The 10,754-nt window shown below is 47.0% G+C and overlaps 1 long non-coding RNA gene across 3 annotated transcripts; it reads left to right on the forward strand.

Annotated features, from left to right (window-relative positions):
• Nucleotides 1-2,958: 2,958 nt before the first annotated feature.
• LOC142573910 (uncharacterized) lies at nt 2,959-9,914 on the forward strand. 3 transcript variants are annotated; one of them, XR_012826369.1, is made up of 3 exons: nt 2,959-3,245; nt 3,569-3,856; nt 9,760-9,914. It is a non-coding gene; the product is annotated as an uncharacterized LOC142573910 (long non-coding RNA). The 3 variants fall into 3 exon arrangements; XR_012826370.1 differs by lacking the exon at nt 2,959-3,245 and adding an exon at nt 4,280-4,370 and having other exon boundaries at nt 3,288-3,856; XR_012826368.1 differs by lacking the exon at nt 2,959-3,245 and having other exon boundaries at nt 3,281-3,856.
• Nucleotides 9,915-10,754: the final 840 nt, after the last annotated feature.

The following is a 10,754-nucleotide window of genomic DNA, read 5'->3' on the forward strand; positions in this document are numbered from 1 at the left end:
TTTTCCATCCATCCATCCATCGCTGTCATTCTTGTTGAAGACGAGGAAGCAGTGACGATTCTCCTCTTTCCTTTTTGGCTAGCAAGTGACAAGTAATCATCGTCATTCGACGCATCTTCTGATGCAGAGTAGTGCAGCAGGGTGGTCCTCGAAGCCTGTGTCGCTCAAGAGGTGATTGCGCTTCCTCGGAGCGCTTGACGCTGTGACGTCTGTCTCCTCCGGACTAGCTGACTCCGCTTCCATCGTGGAAGGTCTCGGAAGCGGCGCCTCCCGAAAACACGCAAAAATACTCGTAAAATGAGAGCAGTGGAAAACGGGGTTTCACACAAGAGCCACTTCTTCGTCTTCTCTTGCGGATGTTATGGAACTTCCCTGACGAAGTTCCATAACATTGATAATGACACCTTCCTGATTTTATTTAACAGGTAATTCTGCGCTATTCAGTGTTATTTCAATAGCTATTAGGAAATTTATGCTCCATAATAATTTCGAATAATCCACCCATTTCTTGGCCAATCCCCCATCGTGGGTAGGAGCCACACGCATCACAGGCTACAACAACAACAACAACAACGACACCGGGCTGCATGGTGATGAGCAAGTGGCACAATGCTTACGTGCACTTAGAGAATTACCAGAAGGGTTTCTACGTGATCTTTCTTAAAGCGGATTGCATCTGCTTTCTGCTGTCACATTCGCTTCGTTGCCTTGTAGGTGCACCTGCACTAAGATGTAAACAATAAAATTGGCAGTGGCTTAGCTCGGTTATGCCAGGATATACGTAGTGAAAGCTAAGGCACAGCATGGTTAGCCTTGGTTAATCTTGATTGCAAGTCCAGGTTAGTCTGGTTGTCTAGCTATGTTGCGGCGTTTAGCCGGTCGTTTGGCGCGTTGTTCGTCTGTTTCCTGGGCGTTTCCTCTTCATCTCGCTCCGATGTCGATTCCAGACCTCCTCCTGCTTATCAGAATTGTCGCCGTCCATACTGCCGCCTCAACTGTCGTTACCGCGCACGCGAGCTCTCCTTTTCAATCCTCCGACATGTTATCAGGCATGCGATGCAGCTGGCTTTCGCTTTAAAACTCTTGTTCTACATAGACGTGCGGCTCATTATATCATCAGTTGTGCTGTTTCCCTCGCATTTATCTTCGCAGCGCTGTTAGTGTTACCATCAATCTGTACCGACTGGCTAAATTTTCTCTCCCCTTCAGTGAAGTTCGTGTATAGAACGCGAAACCATTAACAAAATTGAGGATTATGCGCTTTTAAGTTAATGTGGCACTACAGTCAGCCATTCATGGGCGCAATTACACGAATGAATGAGTTGTCTTGCATGACAACGTTGCCTGCTCCGTTTCAAGCGAAGGCTAGGCGTCGAGGCATGCCTCGTAGCGCCCATTCCTGTATTACATTTTTTTAGCAAGGAGTAAACTTGCCTTTCTTCACAATGTGCACGAGAGTGCAGCTGAGTTAAATTATTTGAAGGAAAGTGACTGCTAGACTAGAGACGTTTAACTGTCACCTGTGCGCTTTAAGCGTCTACACGCTTGCTTAGTACTGGCTCACGTTGTCCAGGTTGTGGGAATGCTACCAAAGGCTATCCGCAAGTAGGAGGAGGACATTTCTTAAGTATAAAGTTTGCGAGACTCTTGGAAGATAATTTCATATTGCGAATTACAGGACGAAACACCGGACCTAGACTAACCGACATTATGGTGACGTCATGAGGCAGAGCAAAATTTGCTTACTTCGTTTCTTGTGTGTTCTGTTTCTTGTGCCTGCACTCGTGTATGGCGGCTGCAGCGATTGCATGAACGGAGCGAAGCAATGCATGATGACGTCATTACGCATCCACCTTCTGGGTACCGAAAGCGAGACTGGTTTATGCGAACAGGTACTATATAGTCAACTCCCGTTAATTCGACGCCGGTTAATTCCAATTTTCTTTCAATTCGAACGCACTGAAAAGTATCGTCGAAAAACCACACATTGTTATGGAGAGAAAACTCGCTTAGTTCAAACTACAAAGCACGCCAAATCGGTTAATTCGATTGCCACAGACCAGCGTCCCCTCCAGGCGCACATCAGTTACTATAAGCTTGAAAGCACAAGAAACGCAGTAGGCAACGTTATTGCTTCCCTTGGCGTGACGCTGCTTCATATAAATTTACTTGTGTCATTTAGTAGCCGACGCTAAAACTCGTATGGGTTCTTCACCGCATGCTGGCGAAGTCGCGCTTCCAGAGCAAGAAAGAAAAATACATTACACACTACTTCAAACAATAAAAAAAAATTATTCGAATTCGATCATTTTGGAGCTGTTCGTTAAATCGACATTTCGCATAATTCGACTAAATCTCTCGGTGCTGCAATGTTCTAATTAACTGTAGTAGGCTGTATTAAATTATTTACGACACTTTGACGCATAACAGCTTCTTTTTAATATATTTATAACAGTTTAGAGGGTTTGACTTTCATTTGCTGTACAGAAATGACAGCTCAGTACTTCTTTAATCCATGCTTTCCTTCCCAGTGCTGCAGCGCTCAGCAATTCAAACGCGTTAGCCGGACCCAATGGCGACCGGCGAATTTCGCGCCACTCCGGATACGCGCTGGGTCACCGCTGCAGGGCCACATGCAATCACAATGCATCCCAAAACACTCTGTCTTTCGTCGATATGACACGATGCATGAGCCTGGTGGCGCCAAAAAAGATGCCGGCAGCCATGCGCCCGATCGTCGCATTCGAATCGCTGATCCCCTCCCCCCCCCCCGCACCCAACCTGAACAGTTCCGAGTTCACCTTTCGAGCCTTCTTTTCGTTAGCTATGTAGTAGAACTCAGCGTACGTTTCTCCTTTGTCCAACTGATAGCAGAAACATTAGCCTCTGGTAATTTTTCCACGAAGGTGGTCGTCGCGTAGATCAAACGAGAACAGGAGCACGCACACCGGCGCGTCGGCAGAGCGCCGTTCTTCGATCGACGCACGTGGACGACATGAGCGGCTGACCAGAGGCAGCTGGAAGCCAGGTGCGGGGAGCGGAAAAAAATAAGAACAGCAGCGGAGGAAAGGCGAGCACGGCTTTATCGGCTCACGCAAACTTCCCAGTACAGGCGCTGCGGAGCAGACGCCGGCTACAAAAACGCCGACGAACGACGCACATGTCGTTCGACAGTTGCCGTCCTTTATAAGGCCAATCAATGCCATCGTAGGATCGGTCCTACGCCGTGCACTCTATTGAGAAAGGTGATCGACTTTTCTAGCTCGCCAGCAAAGTCAGTGCTCTCTTTTTTCGATTTTATATTCTTATACGAGTGCCAGGCTTTCGGAATTGAGCTGTGCACTTGCTTCAAATGCTTGGCGCGCGCGCAAAGCTATTAGAGCGGTGCTGAAATTCTTGACCGCTTGTGAATTGTGGAGCCAGCTCCGAACGTGTGGCAATTAGCGTTGCGTGTTCGTGTATGCGTGCGTGTGCGTGTTTCTTCTCACCCTTGCAACAAGCTACCCGACAAAGTGCGAACTTGGTTAATCCTCCTCCTCATCCGGTCTCGCTCTCCCTTTCTCTCTAGGTGAAACACAACATACTTCAGAAACTGGAACTTGCCGTTCACACGTCACTTGAATGTGTCAGTGGTAACCTGGTCGAAATACACTTCGAAAAGTTAACGCAATATATTGAACGCTGAGCTAGTCGGCCTGTCGTGGCTCGCAAACAGCGCTAGAGGACACGAAGGACACAGACGCCGTCTGTGACCGCTTTGATGTCGCCGCCATGTTCAGCATTCTCAGGCGCCGTTTGCGAAGAAACTCAATATTGACCGTGCGACGGGGGAAAATGGCAATTACTTGGACTAACGGTAAGTAAAATTGCATTTAAACGCATATCTAAGTCAAACATCAAATTAATTAATTAATTTCGTAGGTATTGCGTGCCATGCCGACGATCTGATTACGAGGCACGCCGAATAGTAGGGGTCCCCGGATTATGGTGAACATTGGTGGTCCTTTAACGTGCACCCAAATCTACTTTTTTACGTTTTTCCTTCATCTAAAAGAAAGCGTCACGGCTGGGACCGAGCCCGCGACCTACCTTGAGCTTAGCCGCGCAACGCCATAGCCACTGCAGTGCTACCGCAGCCGGTGTAACTAAGTTGTGAAGATCAAAAGTTCACCGGAGCTAAAAAAAAAACAGCACTTCAGAGTATAATGACTCAGAAGGAATTTGCTGTGTTTGAAAGTTACCGCATAACGTAGTCTCTTTTTCTTTTCACTTCGAACAGATTATATCAAAGAAGCGTCTGTGACAGATATCGCTTTCAGGCCTGTTCATATGGTCAAAGAGGCGGCCTTACTTGCACGCCAAATTGCAATGTAAGCAATTTCGCACTTGTAAGCAATTTCGTAAGCAATTTCGTACTTTCAGACACGAGTTAATTGTGAAACTGAAGCTGAGCAGTTGTTAAGCTACGTCTGCTTTCAAGAAGTTCAAAAACCAGCACAATTTTGAAATTTACGTCTTTAAAATCTGCTACGAAACACATTGGTGTTCCATTAAATAGTTTACTCAAAGCCTATACCTCAAGCAGCTCAGGACGATCTTAACTGGATCGACACTGCATTTTTTAGCATGTTTCTGGAACACGAAAATGGTGCAAGCCTTAAGGTGTCTGTTAAACAGACATGACTTCACCGTTGTTCGACTTCAATTTTCCATTATCCCCATGTGCCCTAAAGTGAAGAACTAAACAAATGTTAATCTGTGAATCTTTCTGATTAGCTACCTGCAGAGAAGGAGAGAATAATATATTTAAATGATGGTTCGAGGCTTATTTGCATACGCGGTAATGGGATTATATGGTGAGTGACTATGGAAGCATCACTTGCAAAGCTCCTTAATAAGTCAAGTACGTTGCGAGGACGAAATACGGCTGGTGAACAGGCCCAGGCTATCGGCACAAGGCCACGGCTACCTGGTATAGAATGGCCTTCGGATATCAACAGCTTAGTCGCCGAAATAAAGTTTATTCACTCACACTGCGATTTCTTGCGCAAGTAATGTCCGCTACATCGAGTGAACCAACTCACCGGGTCGAAGTGCGCATTGTTGCTCCGCGCATTGTACTTAAAATCTGTACGAACTTAAATTTTCGTTAGGGAAAGAGAGAGAGACGGAAGATACTCGCAGACACGTGCTGTAATACCCAGATATCATACATTCCAAGGCTGACTAAACGTTTTTAAGTTTTAGATACTGAATATGACCATAACAAGACTATTAGCATCGGGAAAAATAAATAGAACATCAACGGCAATTTATAAGAATTACATACAGCCTCAACGAAGAAGGTTCATCTGGCATCCAAATCCTTAGTGGTCATCCGCGGGAAAAGCGAAGCGTCTCTGCAGTGGCGCTCAGGAACTGCTTAGCTGTCAAACAGTGAACTCTTTCAAAAAATTACTGATTACAAGCCACAACGCGCGAGCTTTGTCAAACGAACAACGTGAGGAAGAGTCACTTAAAGAATACGAAAGAGAGCCATAAGACGTCCTTTCTGAAGTGCCTGAAACGATAGATTAAGGACGCAGCCTTTTGTGCTCCAAGCTTGGAACGTTTCTTCGAGCTGGTTTAAGAAGACAGGGGGCTTCTCTCCGGAATGAATTGGCTTTAATAGGAAGCTTTCGATGAAGCGCGTCACGCATTGAATTGATAGAGTCGAGGACGATTAATCGCCGCCGACGAGCTTCGAGGCGCGCCCCGGCGCACAATGGCCCATTCGGAGACAGCGGGGGCGGTCATTTGGAATGCAGATGCGCGCTGCGCTCCATTGTCGGCCGGCGAAAGCGCGAAGCGTCTGGCAGGCCTAAATCCTTGGCCTTTCTGCCACGTAGGCACACGAATTTGTGGCGCTGCTGCACGCGAGCAGGCCGTGCGAAACTGCAGATTCGCATCCACAAGGAGAGGCTGTGTGTCAGTCGTGCAGTGAGTGCGCCGTCAAGCACGCAAGCGCATTAAAAGAGCTCGAGCAAATCGCAGCACTCTGGAGTAATCCCGCGGTGCGCACTGTTAATCCTTCGCGTGTGTTGTAAACTTGCCAGCTGTCGCGGGGCGAGCTCGCGCTCAATCTATCGCGCACGAGCTGCGCGACTCCTAGGCCTTCCCGCAGCAATGCTGCCCACCCGGTGAGCTCTGCGACCGCACAGCTACACAGGACTTCAGCTTGGGTTTTGTGCCATTCTTGCTTTGTGCGTGCTTTTAGCGAAAGCATGCGTTAACAAGCTTTCAGGGCACACGTCGGGAGTACTTTTCGTTCAGGAAAAGTGAGGTAACCAGACGTCCCGATTTAGGCGGGGCGCACCCCGCTTTTACCCCCGTGGTGCCGCTACCCCACAGCTTACGTGTGGGACGGTGTTTTGTCCCGCTTTGGCCTCTCCGGAAACCGAGTTGTCCCGAAATTCCCGCCGTGTGGTGCCTAATTCGCCGTTTATTCGCGCGGGTGTGATGGCACGACGTTCAAAAAGACTCAATAGGAAGGCAGCTAAGCGAAGCACTGTCGGAAATTAGGCAGCAGCATCTGAGGCGCTATCTTATACCTGTTCGGAAAGCGAGCCGTTCGCTTGACCTGGCGTGACTTGTCATAATGGCGCATTTGCAGGCCAAAGTGCGATTCTGAACAATCCCAGAACGCGCAACCACATACGGTTCGCAAGTGTACTCGATCAAGCTACAATTGACCCCTCAATGCGTTGGCTAAATAACCATAGCCAAGCCCAGACGCATTGGCAACACCGTCTTCAAGCCGTCTTCCTTGTATCGTATGTCAACGAGAAGAAAAGGGGTTAAGCGAGGGGCCCGAGTTTTATTTATGTGTTGTTCGAAGCACGTAGAATAATGCCGAAATGCAAGCGGAAATTTACTGAAAAGCTTGGAAAAGAGTTCCCCTATACATAAACAAAATTGGGAATAAACTTTGAATCTTTCTACCCCGTTCCCTACCAATATTTTGTTAATGTTGGAAGAATAAGTATGATAATGATGATCTGGGGCCTTCATCCCCCGTCCCGCGTTATAGCGCGAGCCGCTATGAGGGTGCTGCTGCGTTGCCTAAGAAATACCGGAATATGTGACAACGTGACTGCGCACTGTGTGACGTCGATTGTATTAGTGTGAAACTCACACTGTGTATGACTGTGCGGCACCTTCGCAGACTGTGTAGCAGTGCCCACATAAACAGTTCTATATTTGTTTTTGTTTTTTATAGTTTTCATCTTTCGCCTCTCCTTCCCTCATTTGCGGTACAGGGTAGCCATCTGGAGATTCCTCTACTTAACTTCCCTGTCTTCCTTTGCTGCTCTCTCTCTCTCTCTCTCTCTCTCTTTAGTCTCATAAGTGGTCTTAAGCGGAGCGCCGTGGTGTCGAGGTATGACCAAGTTTCGTTGCAGAGGACGTATTTCCCTTACTACAAGGCGCGGGCATTGACGTGAAGGTTTCCAGCGGGTAACTCCTTACTGCGAAGAAAGTTTACAGAAACGGTTCTTGCGGTCACTGAGCAAGTGCTGGTGGGCGAGTTGGTTATTCATTATTGCAACGAAGGCGCCAAATAAAACAACGGACGAAGGAAGGAGACACGAGGTAACCACGTAGGCGCTACGTGGTTGTCCCGTGTCTCCTTCCTTCGTCCGTTGTTTTATTTGGCACCTTTGCTGTAATCGTTTCTTGTGGGTCAATTGTAAATTGACAGCCAACAACTAGAAATGCAAGCAAATAAATATGGACTAAATGGCGCTCTCCGTCCTGGAAAATATTTATCCAATGCACGCGTCATGAAAAAATAGTTTCATAACTTCCTCGATCCCCCCCCCCCCCCACTCGGAATACCAAGTCTCGTGGTTCTTGTGCTCCCTGACATTTTTCTATTCTCCATTGTGTGCAAGCAAACAAATGAGCTGCATGACTAAATGCTGGTGCATAAACCTATCTCAGTGCTTCTACGAGGGCGAAGAGATGAAGAAAAAAAAAGAGAAGAGAGAGTGAGTTTCGTAGCTCTTTTAGTTTGGAAGAAATCGCTCTCGCTCTCTCTCTTCCTCACTCCCTATGCTTTTGAACTTCCCTCGTGATATGAGAGTCACTGAAACTTCGCAGCACGGTGAAACCAACCGGCGAAGCAACGCGGAGCTACGTCGCCAGGGTCCCAACCCAACGAGGCGCGACAGCGCTGGGTTATCGGTGCGCCACCACCCCGAAACCAGGAACGCGTCGACCGAGGCCGCGTTCTGACAGCTCGTCACTCGGTGCCATCGGAGCACGCGGGAGAAGGGTGCCCGGCGGCCGGCCCTCTCGCGGGCCAAGCCGCGGTCCCGGTGGGACCCCGTCGCCGAGCGTGCTCTGCCCGACCAGGGGCGCGAGCGCTCTTGCGCCGCTTGAACTCGCTTCCAATCGATGCACCGCGCACCGCATCTGCCCCGCGCAGCTCGGCCGGCTGCGGCAACAAAACCACGCGCACCACCAGCAAACAATACGGCTCGACAGAGCTGCCTTCTCCGATTCTTCATTCAGCCCACAGCTACTCGACTATTGATTCCCTATGTGCTGCCTCCTCCGGACGCAACCACCGACGCCGCGAAAGCGTCGTACTTCGGTTGTTTGGGGCCGATATCGTCGAAGGGACTTTCCTTCGCGTGTGAGAAACTCTTTTCCGCGTGCCATCTGCTCCTAGAGAAGTGAATACGCGCGCAGCATCTGGTGAAGCATTAGGGCGAGCCACTGCGTCCTTGGAGATGAGTTGAAATATGCGGCTCACCCAAACTTTTGACTTTGTCACAGTACAATACAAAGGTTGCATTTTGTGTGATTTGCGAATGTTAGCGTCACAAGGTGCGCGACGTTCACTGAAATTATAGTGATATCTTAATATTGCCTCTGCAACAAACTAAAATAAAAAACTAAAAATCACGATGTTCACGCCGCATGCTGACGGCTGACGCGTTGCCAGCCATCGCTCAGTACGTGTATAGCTTTGTTTGAACTATGTATAACTTTGGTCAGTGAACTATCGTCTCTCTGGAAGAGAAAATAAAGGTATAGCAGCAGAAAATGGAGCTCGCGTAAAATAATACATACATAAATAAATAAAAGAACGAAAGTAATGAGAGAAAGAAAAAAGATGTTGGCATAGTATTGACAACCCAATAACAAAAAGGGGGGGAAGGGGGGCTAATCAACTCAATGAAAAGTAACTATTGTTGCCTACACTGAAAAAAATTACACCCTTTGGGGCTTATCTTGCCACACAACAATAATCGTCACCTGTCTTGCCCGCGTTTCCTTTCTTTAACGCTGCGAGCCAGTACTTCTCAGTCACGAACGGCTTGTGCCTTATCAGTGTGATACAACATTCTCGACAGGAAAGTTGCGAGCGTAGCGTTTTCAAGAGAGGAAAAGCAAGCAGGACAGATGAATACCATTGTTGTTTAGCAAATATACACCCCAAAGGGTGTACATTTGTCTGAGAATATATAATTTGAAATTTAGCATAGCGAATACATTCTAAAGCTCCCTTTCAAACGTTTATGCCTATTGGTTGCAACGCTTTGAACTTATAGATGAGGTATGATTCTCGGTATTTTCTACCTCGGGCGAACGGAAATTTGACTGTAGTATGTAGAATTTAAGTTCATCAAAATTATAACCTATTTAGTTGAAATGCTCGGTGACGGCTTTGCGAAGCTTTTTACTTATTTATCTTTATTTATTTACTTACAGATACTGCAATCCGCAAAAGGAATTTTAGCATGATGGAAGTACAATATATCACTTTACAAATGGAGGCAACAAAACAAAGCAAGACGTGGTACATTGCTTATATTGTTTTGAATAAATAAAACGGAAAAAAAATAAAGGTAATGAAGAAGGTTATATTTGAGCTTGTAATCCAATCAGCAGAGGTTAGCAGCAAATCAAGACAACGAAGGCTGAGTAACTTCGATAATAGTCAAGTTACTCCATTTAATCACAGCTCTAGCAAAAAGGAATATTTAAAACAATTGGTTTTTGCCCTTCCCGCGCGATGTCCGTTTGACGTGACGTTCATTAATTGTCCCATTTCAGCGATATATTGTTTCTTACACAAGGAATACCCAAGTATATAAATTGCATTGGAACTAGTGCAATTAAAGTTAGTTTCCACTTCGTGTGCATAGGTATTTGCGCTGCTTCTAATTTTAACATCACTTTGAAGGTGCTGGCATGTTTTGCACCTGGAGCGAGAACATGCTTTCATTACGGGAGAATGATGTTGGCTGACTCTTGCATGTACTAACATGTCTTTAACGTTTCTGTTGCGACGATAGGTCACCCTTGGTACCACCGAGAACGCTTTTCTCAGACGCTCGTTACCTGCTAATATTGGGTTGTATTTTCGTAGGATGATTATGTTTGGGAAGGCATACTATTTTGTTGTATATTCTGGTGTAGGTTGTTCCAGCTGCCTCTCCAATCTTAACGCGACGTCATAAGCGTTGTCGAGAGGAACTTGTGGATAATTTATTTCTGCTAGCATTGCCCTAAGGTCATTTAGGCGGTGGATTTTCTTCTTATGTGTGTTGCTTGCCCGACAAAAATTCCTCGCTTGCACTGTCACGGGTGATGACTTGTGTAGTGTAAATACTGATGGCTATCCGTAGGCTTCCGGTACAGTGTCGTTCTCAGTTTTCCATTTTCTATGCAGACCGTCATGTCGAAGAAGTTGATTTGTCTGG

The sequence above is a fragment of the Dermacentor variabilis genome, chromosome 3, assembly GCF_050947875.1.
Source record: "Dermacentor variabilis isolate Ectoservices chromosome 3, ASM5094787v1, whole genome shotgun sequence".
In the NCBI taxonomy this organism is placed as follows: domain Eukaryota; kingdom Metazoa; phylum Arthropoda; class Arachnida; order Ixodida; family Ixodidae; genus Dermacentor; species Dermacentor variabilis.